The sequence below is a fragment of the Pinus tabuliformis genome, chromosome 4_1 (genome assembly GCF_031772625.1).
Source record: "Pinus tabuliformis cultivar Carrire ecotype Pingquan chromosome 4_1, CPIR1, whole genome shotgun sequence".
In the NCBI taxonomy this organism is placed as follows: Eukaryota; Viridiplantae; Streptophyta; class Pinopsida; order Pinales; family Pinaceae; genus Pinus; species Pinus tabuliformis.
This window is the reverse complement of record NC_142303.1, coordinates 835,845,104-835,861,722: the sequence shown is the minus strand read 5'-3', so window position 1 is coordinate 835,861,722 and position 16,619 is coordinate 835,845,104.

Genomic DNA, 16,619 nt, shown 5'->3' with positions numbered 1-16,619 from the left:
CGTGCTTGATCTCTTATGTATAATGCTGCTGGGACATGCCCTTTAAACAGTTTAGGGACACGGATCAAACTGTTGTGTTTGCCTTGCTTTGCTTAGAGCAAGGTGCTGGTATGAACTGAAAATTTTGCTCTGTTGTGATACTCTTGAGACTGGAAAATTTGCATTGGCTGTGTCCTCACCGAATTTACTGTTATTCCTCAAACAATCGGCCGGTTTATACAAAATAAAAACTGAGTGCTGGTATTTACAAATGATATTGTACAAAGATATTTACAGAATTTGCATTGTTTCAACAACAAGGATCATGATAATGTTTCAACATCCTGCCATTCACAGGGCCTTCTTCAGCAGTGATGTCCTCCATAGATCTGAGAAAATAAGTGTTGCTTCCCTGAACATTAGCAATTACAAATGGACCTTTCCATAGAAAATCAAACTTGGCATGTTTGCCCTTGTCTTCTCTTCTTGAGTCCCACTTCAGAACTTTGTCACCAATACTGAAATCTTCAGCTTTAGCCCTCTTATCAAACATCTTCTTGAGCTTTTCTTGCAAAATTTGAGCTCTATCATAAACTTGTTCTCTGGTTTGCTGAAGGTGAATTGTCTGATTAATCCTTCTTTGAATGTCATTTGGTTCAGCCTGCGTCTCTTGTAACATCTTGATAGTAGGAATGCCCAGGGATGAAGGAAATCTAGCCTCCATGCCATATACTAGCTCATAAGGGCTCATCCCAATTGATCTTTTGCTTGAAAGTCTATCTGCCCATAGGGCATTTACCAGCTTTTTGTGCCAGTTCTTCTTGTTTTCTTCTAGCACCTTCTTTATGATGTTAATGAGGCTCTTGTTTGAAGATTCTGCCAATCCATTACCTTGAGGGTAATAAGCTGTGGAGTGGCCCAAGGTAATATGAAATCTGTGGCAAAAATTGATCATCTTTTTAGATTTAAAGGCAGCAGCATTATCAATGATGATTTTCTCAGGGCAGCCAAATCAGGAAAGGATATTGCACTCAAGGAATTGGATAATGATGGTGTCATTGGCTTGTCTATAGGGAATGGCTTCAACCCACTCAGTGAAATAGTCGGTGGCTGTTAGGATCCATTTGGGCTGGCCTGAGGAAGAGGGATGGATTTCTCCAATGAAGTCAAGACCCCATTGTTGAAAAGGTTTTTCGGTGGAGATTGGTTTAAGGGGCAGGGGCAACAATTTTCTCTTGCCTTCAAAAATTTGGCATTTGTGACATGATATGGAAAACTTTTTTACATCTGCGAAAAGAGTGGGCCAATAGAAACCAGCCCTTAGAATTTTGTCAGTCGTGGACTTCCAATAGAGATGTCCTCCACAGTCACCTGCATGGAATTCTTTCATGACATTGTTAGTTTCATTCATGGTTAAACAATTAAGCAATATACCTTCATGATTTCTCCAAAATAAAGCACCATCTATAACACAAAACTTTAAAGCCTTCATTTTCAAAATTCTTTTTTTGGTTCTGGACAATCCTGGGGGAGCACACAGGTTTGACAATACAAAGCATATATCAGCGTACCATGGGGATTGTAAAAATATTTCACTGATCTGTGGAGTCGCCAGCTCCGGTTCATTGTCCCGCTAGTTTATGTCTAAGGCGTGAAAGTTTGTTTCGGACATCAGTTTAGCTAAACCTTGTCCCTTTATCAGCTTGGTTGGTTTTATTTCTATGTCATATTCAAGGATGTTTGCAATCCACTTACCTCTTTTGCCTTCTAGTCCGTCTTGGGTCAATATGTCTTTTACAGCAGCATGTGGGACATAGGCAATCACGTGTGAGTATAAAATGTACACTCTGAAATCCTTGATGGCCTTAACAAGTGCGTAGGCTTTTTTTTCCATGATTGGGTATTTCAACGGGGCGTCTATTAAAGCTCTGCTGAAAAAAGCGATTGGTTTTTCAGCTCCCTGTTCATCCTTTTGCAAAAGGACAGCGGCTATTGTATGCTCTGATGCAAACGAAAATATGATAAAATCTTTGTCAAATTGTGGACTAGTTAGGACAGGGGTTTGGGTTAAGGCGGATTTGATACTCTCAAATGCTTGCTTGGCTTCCAGGGACCATCTTACCTTGGCATCCTTCTTTAACATGTTGCTTAACAGTCTTATTAATTCAGCCAGATTTGGAATGAATCTTCTCAAAAAGTTGATTTTCCCAAGGAATGCTTGTAACTCTTTTATGTTTCTGGGGTATGGAATTTGGAGGATGGCCTGTATTCTCTCAGGATCAATTCTGATCCCATCCTTTGATATAATGTGGCCAAGTAATTTTCCTTCTTCAAGGCCAAATAAGGACTTCTTGGGGTTCAAGGAAATGCCATATTTCCTGCATGTTATGAAAATTTGCCTGAGGTTCTTGAGGTGTTCTTCATCAGATTTGGAAAATGGGGTTAAGTCATCCAGGTAGACAACTAGGAAGTCATGTATTTCTTTAGCGAAAGCAATATCCATTGCTCGTTGAACGGTAGCACCAACGTTTTTAAGTCCGAATGGCATCTTTACATACTTAAATGTTCCCCAGGGTGTGGTAAAAGCTGTTTTGTCTTGGTCATCTGGGTGAACAAGTATTTGGTTGAAACCTAAAAAACCATCTAGTAGAGAGATTCTAGATGATCCCACCACTCTCTGCAATATGTGGTCCATTTTGGGCACATGATAGTGGTCTTTTAAGGAGACTTGGTTTAAGTTTCTGAGGTCTACACAAAGTCTAATCTCGCCTGTCTTTTTTCTCGTAGGGACAAGATTGGATACCCATTCGGAGAATCTGATGGGTGCTATAATGCCTGCTTCAAACATCCTCTTTACTTCTTTCTCAATCGGGGGAAGAAGCATGGGGTTAATTCTTCTAAGTTTCTGCTTGAAGGGTTTCTGGTTTGGTTTTAAAGGAATGGTGTGCTGGATCACCGAGGTGTCATAGGATTTCAGATCCTCATAGCTCCAAGCAAATACATCTTGGAATTCCTTGAATAAATCAATGTACTTGGGTTTTTGATCAGGCGGTAGATTTTTGGACAGTTTGATCATTTTCGGATTTTTTGGTGTCCTGATGTTGTGTTCTTCTATCTCAGTGTTTATGGGCTGCAATTTTGGTTTTCTGGTAACGTCATTAGAGTCAAACATGTCTTCTAGCGGGGTTAGACTAGCAGGTAAAAAATTGTCTTTTAGCTCAATGATTTCTGCCTCTGTTTTGTCTATTTCTTCTACTTGTGTTTGTTTTAGTTGTTCTATTTTTTCATTGTCAAAAATAGTTGGTTTCAAGATCTGTTTGGCTGTTGAAATTGTTATAGCCTGCTGATTTTCATTTGTTTGCTGTTCTGGATCTGTCATGGCATCCATGTCAATGTCGATACTTGAAAACGCATGCTCAAGGGTGAGGAAATTATTAATCTGGGCATCATTTTCGAATACTTGCCAGTCTTTAACGTTATTTGGGACTGCAGGCATATGTTTTATTTCAGCTATGAAGTGATGGTTTGGGTCAAAGGGAAGCTTGCATGTACTAGCAAAGGTGGCTAGGCTGTGTGCATGAATGTTGTGATTTCTGGAAATCTTGTCAAGCTTGAATTCAGTGAATTTCTGGAGTATGTTAGTAGCAGCATTCCTATAGGCTCTCATTCTATTGTCATTGGTAACAAAATTACCTTTCATCTGTTGTATAACTAGGTCAGAGTCACCTAAGATAGACACTTTTACAGCTCCTAGAGTTTTTAGCAGTTTAAGGCCTAAAAGCAGAGCCTCATACTCTGCCATGTTATTTGTGCATTTGAAGTTCAGTCTGTAGGCATGTCCTTCTGCATGGTTGTTATATGTGTTGTGAATCCAAACACCTGCCCCTGCTCCTAACTTGTTGACAGAGCCATCAAACTCTAGGTACCATGTGATTTCTTGTTTATGGTCAGTATCAAGAATTTGAGTTGTTTCAGGATTGGGCAGATTTAAAATTTCTGTTTGGGGAACTTCTTTTGGTAGGCTGGTTGCATCAGCTGCTGTGACAGTTTCGTGGGTATGTGCAACTGACTCTTCGTTGATGTGTGCTTGTTGCTCTAGAGTGAAGGACTCATTATCAATTGAAACATTTGTATCATCATTAGACAAAATAAATGAATCCATATCAGAGTGGATTGAATAAATGGGAAAATTTTCATGCTTACTTTCACTACTCACTACATACTTCATGAGCGTTTCTCTGTACAGTCTCTTTGGTTGCCCAAAGACTGAAATAGTAGCGTAGGAAAGGTCTAATTGAAGGGATCCTTGGAGCTTTGCTCCCCATGATCTTGACAGGAGCATACCGTACTTTGGTGGAATGTCAACAACCACTACATCCATGAGGATGGTCTTGTTGGGATATTGGACTAAGGAGACACACAAGTCTTTGACGAGGCCTAAACATTTCACTTGACTTGAGTCAAATGAGTACAGATCTTTGTAAGGTCTTGTAACATCAAGATTCAGTTTTTCCATAACTGCTTTGGGCATAAGATTATGCGATGCCCCTCAGTCAAACATAGCATTGTGTAAAACTTTATCATGTATATGCAAGCTGACATAAAAGGGTGGGACAGGTCCATGGGTTGATTTTCTATTAACTTCTGGGCCAAATAGCAGCTCTGGGGTGTCGTCTAAAACATTTACATCATCCTTATTTTCTGGGATTTGAAGTGACCTTTGAATTTGTTGCCTATATACATCGTGTTTTGCAAGTTCAGATAAAGGGATGGCTATCTTGAGTTTTCCTATTTCTGCCTCTAAGTTAAAGGGCTTTTCTAGTGGAGTTTTTCTGTTGATAATGGCAGCTTTTCCTTTTTCATTTGCATTCTCGGCAATCTGGTCTCGCTTATCAGTGTTACGGGAAATTTCTGCTTGCGGTTTTACATTTTCAGGAGTGCTTTTTGGGACGTTGTTTGAATTTTCTTTTGAAGAGGGAGGTGGAAGAGGCTGCTCAACAGAAGGCTGAGTGTCTGTTATATCTTCTACAGTCACTTGATGTGGGTTTGGGACAGTTATATCAGCTGGTTTTGTTACAACAGCTTTGTTTTTAATCTTGTTGGGTTGTTTGCCTTCATTTCTCTTGCTAGGCTCAGAGATGTCAATGGTCCTAGTTCTGAGCTTATACTGTTTGTGTACTTCATACACAGCAGTATCATAACCCTGTTTGAAATCAAAAGACTCACCAGATTTAGTCTGAAATTGGTTACAGTCATGTTCATTTTGGTCCTCTTGTGTCAGGAAAGTTTGATGCTCACCCTTTAGATCCATTAAGTTCATGTGAGAATCATCTATAGGTTCATTTGAAGTGGAACCTTCAACATAGTTGTCTTGAAACGGGGGTCTTATATCATGGTCTTGGTTAGGCCTACTAGCATTTGTGTTCTGTGTCTTCCTGAAATTTGGGTTTTTTATAGTGTTGGACTGTTGTCCTTCCCATGATGCTTTTCTCTCAACATTTTCTACTCTTTCTCCTAGTCTTTGCAGGCCATTGATAATAGCATCAAGCTTCTGGTCAAAGGCTGAGGGTTCTTCTTTAAAGGTGGTTCTTCTTTCCATTCTCGCTCTGTTTCTCTTGGCAATTAAGTTAGCCTCTACGGTAACAGCAACCTTGTGCGCGTCTTCAAGAGTTGCAGGGGCTCTTTCTTTCAACTGATATGCCATATCAGGGTCAAAACCATCCAGAAATTTATACAAAGCAAGGTCAGGTGGAGGTCTTAAGTTCTGTGGTATTGCGTTATATACGTTATTGAATCTTGCACAGTACTCCAAAACATTCTCTTGAGGGCCTCTTTTGATTGTATTGTATTCGGCCAGTACGTGCAAGGGGTCTTTCTTTTTCTCCCATCTGTTGGTAAAAGATTGATAAAGCTCATCTGGGGTGGTTATGGAATTTGCGGCAAGTGATCGGAACCAAGTTCTAACATCACCTGTCAGACTCTGAACAAAAATTCTCATTCTTACACTATCATCATCTATTTCATAGTTTTCGAAATAATCTTGCATCTTTTTGGTATGCTGAATGGCTATGAAAGGACCGGTGCTGTCGAAATATGTGATTTTAGATTGGTACTCTTGAGGTAAAGCCCCAACATTGGCAGGTAATTGCAGGGGTGCATATCTATTAGCCATATTGGCAGGTATAAGTGGAACAACGGGGATAAGTGGAACAACTGGAGTAACAGGGATAACAGGAGTAACTGGAACGCTGGAAACAACAATAGTGTTAGCATGTGCAGTGGATGAAGGTGTGGAAGGGGTACTACGGGATGCAGATGATGAACTGATGGAAATAGGGTATGAACGGAACAAAACCTTGACAGGAGTCGGAAAACAGCTAGGGCACATTGTTTCAGGGCTCAAATCAGCAGAATTTTCCTGTTTTTCTTGCTTCCTAACGATTTTGGGGATTATGTTAGGGTTTTCAAAAACAGCTGGAGGGTTGGGATCTGGATTTGACCTTGTATATCGTGGATTTTTCTTGGGAGCCAGCTTCCGAATTGTTTTTTGGGTATTTTTCCTGGGAATGTTTTTGTAATCGACAAGGGACTAATTAAAATATGGGACAGCTTGTTTGTAACTTAAAACTAGCATGAAGATTGACTAAAGCAGCATTTATTTACTCCTGTTAATGCAAAGCAAGAAACTGTCTCAAAGGCTTCCTGGCTGACATTCAGGCTTCATCTGTAGTTTTAAGAGATAAACAGCAGTTGGAAAGTTTGATTTATGGTCTTGGTAGAGCTTTCTTACCTTCTTTGTGAAACTATCTGAGGAAGTTCCCCAGTGGAGTCGCCATTATGTTATCACTCAGGTTGTCCTTAAGCTCTAGAAAAGGATACGGCCGAGGTAACCACAGACCAACTTTGGACTGCAGGTTCTAGCCAACCTGCAATCAGAGAGGGCTCTCTCTTTAAGGATTTAGCTTTGTTGAAAAGGATTTTAGGCTAGGTCTCGAGTTCAGAGGGTTTTTGTTTTGTTTTTGGAGGGAAAATTGATGTTTTCAGACAGAGAGGCAAGGCACAGTCTGGAAATTTCAGACCATTGGGCGTGGAGTCGAGGAGTTTGACTGCTGGTGCTTTCACTTGGTCACAACAAAGGGAAAATGGAGCAAGACAGCTGCGCAGGAAACAATGCTTCAGGTCTAAGTGATGGAAAGAAATGCTAAGCGATGAGAGGCAGTTAAGAATCTCTCAGTCAACTTAGCAGTGAGAAGTAACAGAGCGCTACCTAGGGGCAGTTAAGAATCCCTAGATAATTAGCAAACACAGGTGAATCGGGGTAAACATGAGCCGGAAGGAATTCATATTCATAACCAATTCATTCAGAGGAAAACATAAAGAAACAGCAGAAATTGAGCATAGAGAGTATTTAAACTAATTCTAAGCTATTCTTTCTTTCTGCCATTTAGATAGTGATAACAATAAAATAGAGGTAAGATGCACTTATTGTTTCAGGCTGCAGCACAAGAATTCCATCTTCAGTCTCCAAAACATTCATTTACAACAAATAGTTTTCTCTCCAAGCTTTCTGCAATCTTTGATTATAGAAACAGTCAGGTATACAGTGCGGGTCTCTAATGAAAATTCTCAATTGACCAACCCTTAAAACTATACAAAGGGTGGTATATATAGGGAAAAACTTTCTACAGAGTTCTTTAATACATCTGGACCTAATTGACCTACTCCTATCTGAAATAAATGCATGAAAATATCTCAGGCTACGCTGGGGGCGGCCGTATCAAAAACTAAATAACTTATGTAGTCCTTGGTGGCTTGGTGCAGGTGCTTCTGAAATAAATGCGTATGGGTTTTTGCTTCTTTGCTGTCCTGTGGCTTTGAATGCCTTAATTGTGATTTGAGGGCAAGGATGGGCTTACGCCTCTTGATTTGACTTTCTGGGGGGCTCATCAATGTTCAGGTGCTTTGAGCCCCTAAAAAATCTTTGGCTGATACTCTTTGGCTTTTCTTATTCCTCTGATACTCTTTGGCACTAAACCGATGCTGTTATGACGTGCTGGGGGTCTAAATCATCATTTAATGGCCGCTGTTCGGCCTCTGTATCCTTTGAAATTGTTTTCTGCTCCTTACGGTATGCTCTGTGAAGAAAACGGATCATTTTTGGGCCTTTCGGGCTTCCTGGGGACAGCGTAACGAAAGATTCCCTGAAGATTCTCCATTTCGGCCTTGCCTCAGAATCGGATTCCGGGGCTCCGAAGTGCGATTTTTGCGCCTTTGTGCCCAAAAAGTGCTGATGACGTCAGCATGATGTGACATTGTACAGCGGGTGACGTCAGCAGGACGAGGTGGCGGGATGACGTCAGCGTGATGTCATCATGTACGGATGGTGACATGGCAGGTATGGTGGCAGGGATACGTGGCAGTGACGTGGCAGGAGGCCACGCAGGCAGGTGACTCGACATGGTGACTGGGCAGGGGGGTGACGTGGGATGTGACGTCACAGGCGGTAAGCAGTTTTGTGGCGCACCGCTTATGGACAAAGGTGGTTTCGGGGGAGAGGGCTCCGCCACAGCCCAACGCTTGACGCGTGGCGGGAGGTACAGCGGTAATACCGCCCATCTCCCGGACGCTAAACGTCGGGCATGTCGGGGATGGGACGGCCCGCCCACCGTTGATCTGTGGGGCGGGTGATCCAACGATTGGCGGGGAGTGCGATATGACGAAGGGATAAGGGGCGGCATATGCGCAGGAATATTCCCTTTTTAATTATTTGTGGCGGCGGGTTTAGACTTAGGGAATGGGGCTTTTATGTGTTAAAATGGCGCGAGTTAATATATTTACATTCGGATTTAGGGACAAGGGTGGAAAATGGGTTTTTTGACAAGCGGGTTAATATTTTATGTACAGAACGTAGGAAACAGGTGCAAAAATGGGTTTTTTAAGGTTTTTGAGGGGTTTTTGGGCTAGGGGAGAGGTTACTAGCTGACCAGATGTCAAACTAGCTCCTTAATGACTCGGATGGGCTAAAGACAGCCCCAGATGGACTATAATTTCCCGGACTCAGTAGAATTATGGCTATAATGCCCGGGAGGGAGTATTTACATAAGGGAGTTTTATATACATGATTTTAATAGGGGAAGGAAAAAATGATAGGGAGTTATATAATAAAGTTAGTAGTTAATATGGAGATGAACAGAGGGCGCTAAGGTATGAGACCTTAGGCTTTGTTGGGAAAAGAAGGCTCACAGAAGATGAGTGAGCAATCCTTGGGTGAAGCAGATCCTCACCAAGGCGAATGTCATGGAAATGATGAAACTGAGAGGCTCAAGCAAATCTTGACCTCTTGGGGGATGTTAATAAGTGACTTGGGGGAAATGAGAAGAAGGGGAGGTTAGTGAATTCTATCTTGAGTACCTCCTTTGAAATAAAACTGTCTGATAATTGTGATCTGAAAAGATAAGACATTGCGAGACACAAAATTTATCATCAATCATCATTCTGCCACCAAACAGCTACCTACCCAGCCTATTGTCCTAACATTTTTTCTTCTTTTCTGATTAGGGTGCACTTAGACTTGCAGACCCAGAATTACAATTTTTCTTTTGAATGTTTCCTATCTAAATCTGCACTTATTTCTGCCAGGGTGTTATAGACATTTTTGTGCCTTACAGCATGAAGCATGAAATGTCAATAATCTAAGGGATCCAAAGTCCCTAAACATGTTGTTCCTACCCCTAGAGGAACAAGGTCAGCAAACCACAGCACTAAATATCAGTTCTCCACCTGAAAACACTCAAAAACAAGCTAATTCTGGATCATGTCAACTGCTCCACTGAGCATCTGCACTGAATGTCAAGTGCTCCACTCTGTACCTGCGCTGAATGTCAACTGCAAAGAAGGCCACCTGCGCTGAGCGTACTTGGACAAGTGGCACAGTCATTCCTCAAGGTGTCAATGCCCAGGAAGCTTCCAAAATGACACTTGGATCAGGGAATTCGACTTGTGATGAGTAAGAGGGTCTAGATCTCCAAGTGGAAGCAAGAACCTCCAAGTGGACTCAAGAACTGAAGAATAACTGAAGTGGGAGAGGACACTAGTCAGCTTCATGCCAGCTACAAGCTGACTCATCCTTTCTCCAAAACTCCTATATATAGAGCTCTCTCATGAGGTCTATGGAGGCTGGAATCTGGTGAATGTAAGGAAGTGTTGTTGGTTTGAGTATAGAACTATTGGGTGATTTGCTTGAAGGAGGTGAAGAGGAGATTTCTTTTTGCTGGGAGGTGATGCTGGATTGGGCCTTTTATGGTTGTATTACTTCCTGAACTTTACTTCTTCCATTAATAAAGCATTTGAGGCTCTTCTATATGCATGTGTCTCAATGGTGTATTGTTATACTTGTGTATTTGATTTATTCTAATCCTTGAATCAATTATGAATGTATGCTTCTTGTAGTTTCCCTCTCTTGCCATTTTGCAGGATCTTGGTGTAGCTGGGCCAGTGAAAGAGCAAGGAGCTGGGAACAAGCAGCAAAGAGAGAAGATTGGATCAATCATTAGCGGAAGACAACGGTTAGTGGATCTCTTTCTCTCCTCTCTTACATCTCATAAAGAAGTAATCTCGAATAGCTTTGCTTTGATTGTTGCTGAGGTACTATCACCCTTAGAGTGGGATAGGGTCATTCCGTATTGGATACTTTTCCCAACAACAAATTGGCAACTCCGCTGGGGATCGTATCTTGTTGGTTGTTTGTGTTTTTGCTATTCATTTCATAAACACAGGGAGTACCGAATCGAACTGCATTTGGATCTGTCAAATGCAAATTACAGGGCAGCTACTCTAGCTCAGTTTCTGGGCAAGTTTATGATTTGAAGAGCTGATCCACAAGGACTCTAAAATAGCTCTTAGTGATAGCTTTTCATCCTCCTTTTCGTCCCTTAGTGTGTACTTGACTGATAGCTTCTGATTTGGCCAAAAACTATGAATTTTTGAGCAATCTGTGACCCGGAAACTGAGAAAAACGAAAGTTTATCTCTTCAGTGCAGGCACTATGAAGGCAGTCTGCATTTCAGCGCAGTTCCCGAAGGGGCTACCTGCGCTGAAGGTCAAACTGCCAGTGTACTACCTGCGCTGAACCAGTTTTGCCTAGTGCTACTGGGGTTCCCTCCTGTTTGTTGCCCTGTTTTCACCCTTGTTTTTGCAGCCTGTTACCAGTCAATGTACCTATCTGAAACCAACTTTCCTTGCCACTATTTCGCCTCGGTTGTATAAAGAAACTGTGTTTTTTCTTTGTTTATTTCTTATATCATTTACAGTTTCCCATAACGAAAGTGAACTAGTCTTGCTGTGACCTCTTAGATCTAGACCTGTGATAAGTGTCGTTTTGATCTTAAGAGTTAGTTTATTTGTTGTTCATAGCTGATTGAGCTTTTGCTTTCGTCATATGGTTTGAATTCACACATTTCTAGTGTCGAAACAAGTAAATCTTAAGGTGTCTTTTGATTTTGGTCAAGCTTGTTTGCTTTCGCTTGAAATTGAATTCGAAATTATACAACAGCTTTCTTTTTGTATTACATCAACATTAAGAAAGAGAAAAGAAATACCTGCAGTTTGCATTTTGCATTTGATAAGTTTGTATGTTGATTTAGGGAAAAAGTGCATTAGTGTATGCTATTTGATCTGTGTGAAAAGATGATGTCTTTCTTTTCCCTCAGTAGTTAAGATTTTCATAAGTCGAAAAGATTGAAAAAGCTTGCTTCTCATCTTAGACTGCATTTAGGAATTTGTATCAAAACATCTCGTGGTGAACCTTGAAAGGCAAACTTTAAAAAGATCAACTTAAAATATATTGAATGAACCTAACAACGCTTTGAAACATAACGCAAACACATAGAGGTCTAAGCTAGAGACGTGTTCTGGCGTCGTTAAACGTAGTGACTGTCGATCTCAACGAAGGTGGGTGATTCCTCCTGAGAGTCAGTGGCACTAATACGGACTTGTGCTCCCACGTACCGTCGCGTATATATTGGGAGACCCCTATAGGCATATATCTTTTATCCATAGGAAGCCGTGTTGGCCGCCCTACTGATCGCAATGCAGTGAACACAGCATTCACGAAGATCGACCACCCGTACCGTAAAACGTATTGTGGTTTTGCGAAAGGTTTGGCACACCCTCTGCCTAGATCTCCAGAGCAGTTTCTTTTGGCCTTTTTCAAACTCTATAACTGAAAAAGTCCATCCGAGCATTTGTCACTTCGGGCTCGTTAAAACATCGAAGGAGACTAGAGTCATCTTTAGCTTTTTCTCGACTCTTAAAAAGTGAGAAAGCAAGTTGTGTCTAAAAGCGTCTAATAAAATTCATTCAATTCGGAAACACAAATTTCCCCTTTTAATATTTTGGTTGATCGAGTAATCCGCAATCGTGGAAGAAAGTCAATTGAAACCCCGTCGTTCGCGGAGGCTTACGAGTCAACCGTCTTTGTCTCCGGAATCGAAAACAGTATGGACAAAGCGAACTCGTTTAACCGGTTCAAAATCTCCTATAAAAGTTAGAACAAGTGTTCCGACTGCATCTGAGGTTCCGGTTACTCCAAACATTTCTGGAAACCCTGCCTCTATAGAAGAAGTTCAACAGCCACAGAAGGACAGTAATACTGATCCTAGTCTTGGGGAAAATACTTGTGTAACTGAACCAGTTCCATCTGTAACCGGTCCAGAGAGTTTTGTTCCTCAAACAACTGTCGCTGTCGAAACAACCACTTCTTCGGCACCAGAAATATTTTACGGACCTGACGGTCTTCCTCTTCCACCGGGTTTGATTGCGATAGAGGAAATTGCAGAGGATCCGCAAGCAAGTACTCCAACTCATTTTGGAGTTGGGGTCACTCTATTTCCTTCATCAGAAGTTAATCCACCACAAGTGGAAGTTCCTGTAGAATCGCTAGGCAATCTATTGGATAGACTTAAAATGTCTGAACAACCTTCATCATCTAGGACTGTGTCAAATGACACAGCGACAGCAGAAGCCCCTGTCGTCACTCCGACAATGTTTGCCGGCATACCAGCTGTCCCAACTAGCTCACAACAGCTAGAAGGAGTCCACCAAGGGACAATTTCGACAGTGTGGTCTGTTCCAGTTTGTTCATCCGGAGTAATACCCGGCAACTCTTATGTTGAAACTCGCCAAATTGATCCATTTGGAGGTCAATCTGGGCAATCAATCCCCTTGAGTTCTGGATTGATACCGTATGGGGGGCAGTATGCCCTTTCATTACCCCCTCCGGGAGGGTACCCATACGTGAGTTCACAACAATGTTCAGGTTATACTGGAATTGCGTCAAGTAGTTGGGTACCTATGCTACCTCAACAACCAAGGGTTGTATATTCTATGCAACAGTGTGTACCTATGACGAACATCCCAACCACACTGGCTATTGTAACTGTGTCACAAGTTCAAGCGATACCTGTTACATGTCAACCTCAGATTTCTCAGGTTGTAATGCAACAGCCTCTTGAACATGGGTCACAACCACAATCGCCAACTGGTGGGGCGACACAGGTACAAACGGGTACAATTACCCCACACCTTGGTCCAACGGTTAGCATAGCACAACAAAACATGGCTTCACAACCATGGCTTGTGCAATACCAACAACCGCAATTCCAGCAGGTGTACCAAGGTTCTGAGCAGCAGATCTTTGCGAACAGTGGACAACCGTATATCCAAAACGGTCAAAACCAACCACTTTACAGTGGTCAAGTCCACCAACCGTATCAGTCATACCAACATTAATTACATTATGCTGGTATGCAAAGGCCCACTGCTCAAGCGATTCCATCGTACCCTGGTTACGCTTTGCCTAACCTGAATCAACAGTTACCATTCGTGGCAACTTTAGAGTTACCCGATTTACACCGGTTAACCAACGATCCGATTGCTTATGCCCCTTGGTGGCCAGCGATTCCTCATAAACTTCCATCTGACATTCCTAAATTCAATGGAAATCCAGGTGAAGACCCATCGAATCACGTGATGACTTTTCATCTGTGGTGTTCGTCGAACACCCTAAACGACAATTCGATAAGGCTTCGCCTTTTTCAGAGTACATTGACGGGTCCAGCGGCTAAATGGTATATTGAATTGCCAAGAGCCTCTTTCGACAATTTTAGTTCCCTAGCCACGACTTTCTTAACTCATTTTCAATTACCGATAAGGTATGAAACGGGAACAGAAATATTAACCAACTTCAAGCAGACAACTGCCACCCATATATCTGATCATATACATGAGTGGCATCGTCGTCGTAGGATGGTGAAAACATACGTTCCCGATCAGCTATTAGCTGAGTGGTTTATAAAGTCGTTACTTCCTGCTATTACGGAAGATGTGGCCAAGGGGGGATTCGTAACAGAGGAGCAAGTCATTGCTCGTGCACAGTATTTGGACTTAGTTTATACTCAGTCCGGCACGCTCTACGACAAAATACCTGACGCCCCTAGACCAGAATTTTCAATTCCTCCTCCTCCTAAATCAAATAGTGACTCTCATGCCGGTGAAGGTGTGATTGGCACAGCAAACGCGAAATCGATAAAGGCTTCGTCAAAGAAAGCCCGTAAGAATTCGGATCAAAATGCAAAAGAAGAAATTCTTGCTTTGGAAGTAAATGTCATATCAGAAGATAAGGGCAAAGAAACCAATCAACCAGGAAGCAAGAAAAAGCAAAACAAAGGGAAGAAGAAGAAACAAGGTGAATCATCTCCTGGGAAAAATTCTTCAAACCCTCCTGGGAAAGGGAAACAAAATTATCCATGTCTAATATGTGATGATAAGGATCATGGCACAAAGAATTGCCCATTCAAAGCTGAGTTAAAGAGGTTCTTTAAAAGTTCCCAAACCTCAGCTGTGTTAACTGATCCATTTCCCAACCTAGGTCAAAATCTGGTTGATAGTGGAAATGCTTCCCCGTCGCAAGGGCTTATATTGTCGGTTTCAAAACAGCAGAATGATGCTTTGATTTCGACAAGGAACAAAGATTATGGGAATCCTCAGCTGTCGAACGAAAAAGGTAAAGATCAACCAAGTAGTTCGACAACAACTTCGTCAGAAGTTGTAACGCCCATCATCCCTGAATTAACAATAAAACCGCCAAAGGGTGTAGTACACAAGTCGACATTTAATCCTCGTGCCAGAGCGGCGCAGCATTATAACATAGTGGAAGATTTGGCACAATCGCCATCCGCTATGTCGACTCTTGAGGTATTACAAAATTGTCCAACCCAAAGGCAGGCGTTGTTATCAGCAATTGGTGGGGTTGATCCTAAGGATTCCAATCTTGTATCCTTTGATCACAGGGGATACGATCCTCAGTTACCAGCTCAATTAGCTTTCCTTATTCAAGTGAAAGCCCTCAACAAAACTGTTCACAGAACAATTATTGATGAGGGGGCATCAACATGTATTATGTCGATGAGTTGCTGGAAAACTTTAGGATCTCCAACCTTGTCACGATCATTGACGACATTAAAAGCTTTCGACGGAAGGACTTATACCCCTTACGGTATCCTTAATAACTTGAAAGTTGAACTAGGAGGAAAGACAGTAGAAATTGATGTTGAGGTCATTGATGAAAATCTTGACTATAACATCCTACTGGGTAGACCATGGATTTATGCCATGGCAGCAGTTGTGTCGACTTATTTTAGGAAGATCGCATTCCCGTTTGAAGGAGGGATTACGATCGTCGACCAACAAAATTTCCTCCCTAATGGTTCACAAGTTACAGGAAGCATTCCCATGATCCATGAGAGTAACCATTCAATTCAAGATATCGGAGTAGGATTATTGAAAGACCCCACATTGATGGGAACTTTCGCGCTACCACCTCCTATTTATATGGGAAATATACCATTTGTAGCAACCTGCAACATGATATCTTCCACGAAGGTCAACATGGATCGTTCAATGGTTTTGCCCCAAGCCCTTTAGAAATATTGTAGCAATCAATGTTTCAAGCATGGGAGGCGAACCCAAATCAACGCTCGTCAAGCGTTTGGGTAGATAGGTCTAGAGAATATGGAACCCCATTAGATCCTTGGTCGAAAGTACATGGGATTGACGAAGGAATCTTACAATCAATGTTGATTGAGGGGGCACCATGGAATGATCACCACCATCGTTCCCTTCTTCCCGAATATGAAGAAGATACTCAAAGTGACCTTTATCACCCTTCAGTCTTTGAATTCCTAACAAATACTGTAAACACGGTGGATTCCGAGCGAAACCTATCCAATATTGAAGAGACTATAGCCATAAATATCTCGACTAAAACAGATGTTGTAGAGAATATTTATGTCGGCAAAGGTTGTTCCCCTTCAGAACTGGAAATATATAACGCTCTTTTTCGCGAATTCAGAGATGTCTTTGCTTGGTCATATGATGAAATGCCAGGCATAGACTCGAGTATCGTTGAACATGAAATTAAAATGTATCCTGATGTCAAACCAGTAAGACAACGGCTTTGGCAAGTGCACCCGAAGAAAGCCGCTGCCATTAAGGCGGAAGTTGAAAAACTTCTCCACGCAGGATTCATCTACCCGGTTCCTCTAACCGATTGGGTATCAAATATTGTCCCTGTTATGAAAAAA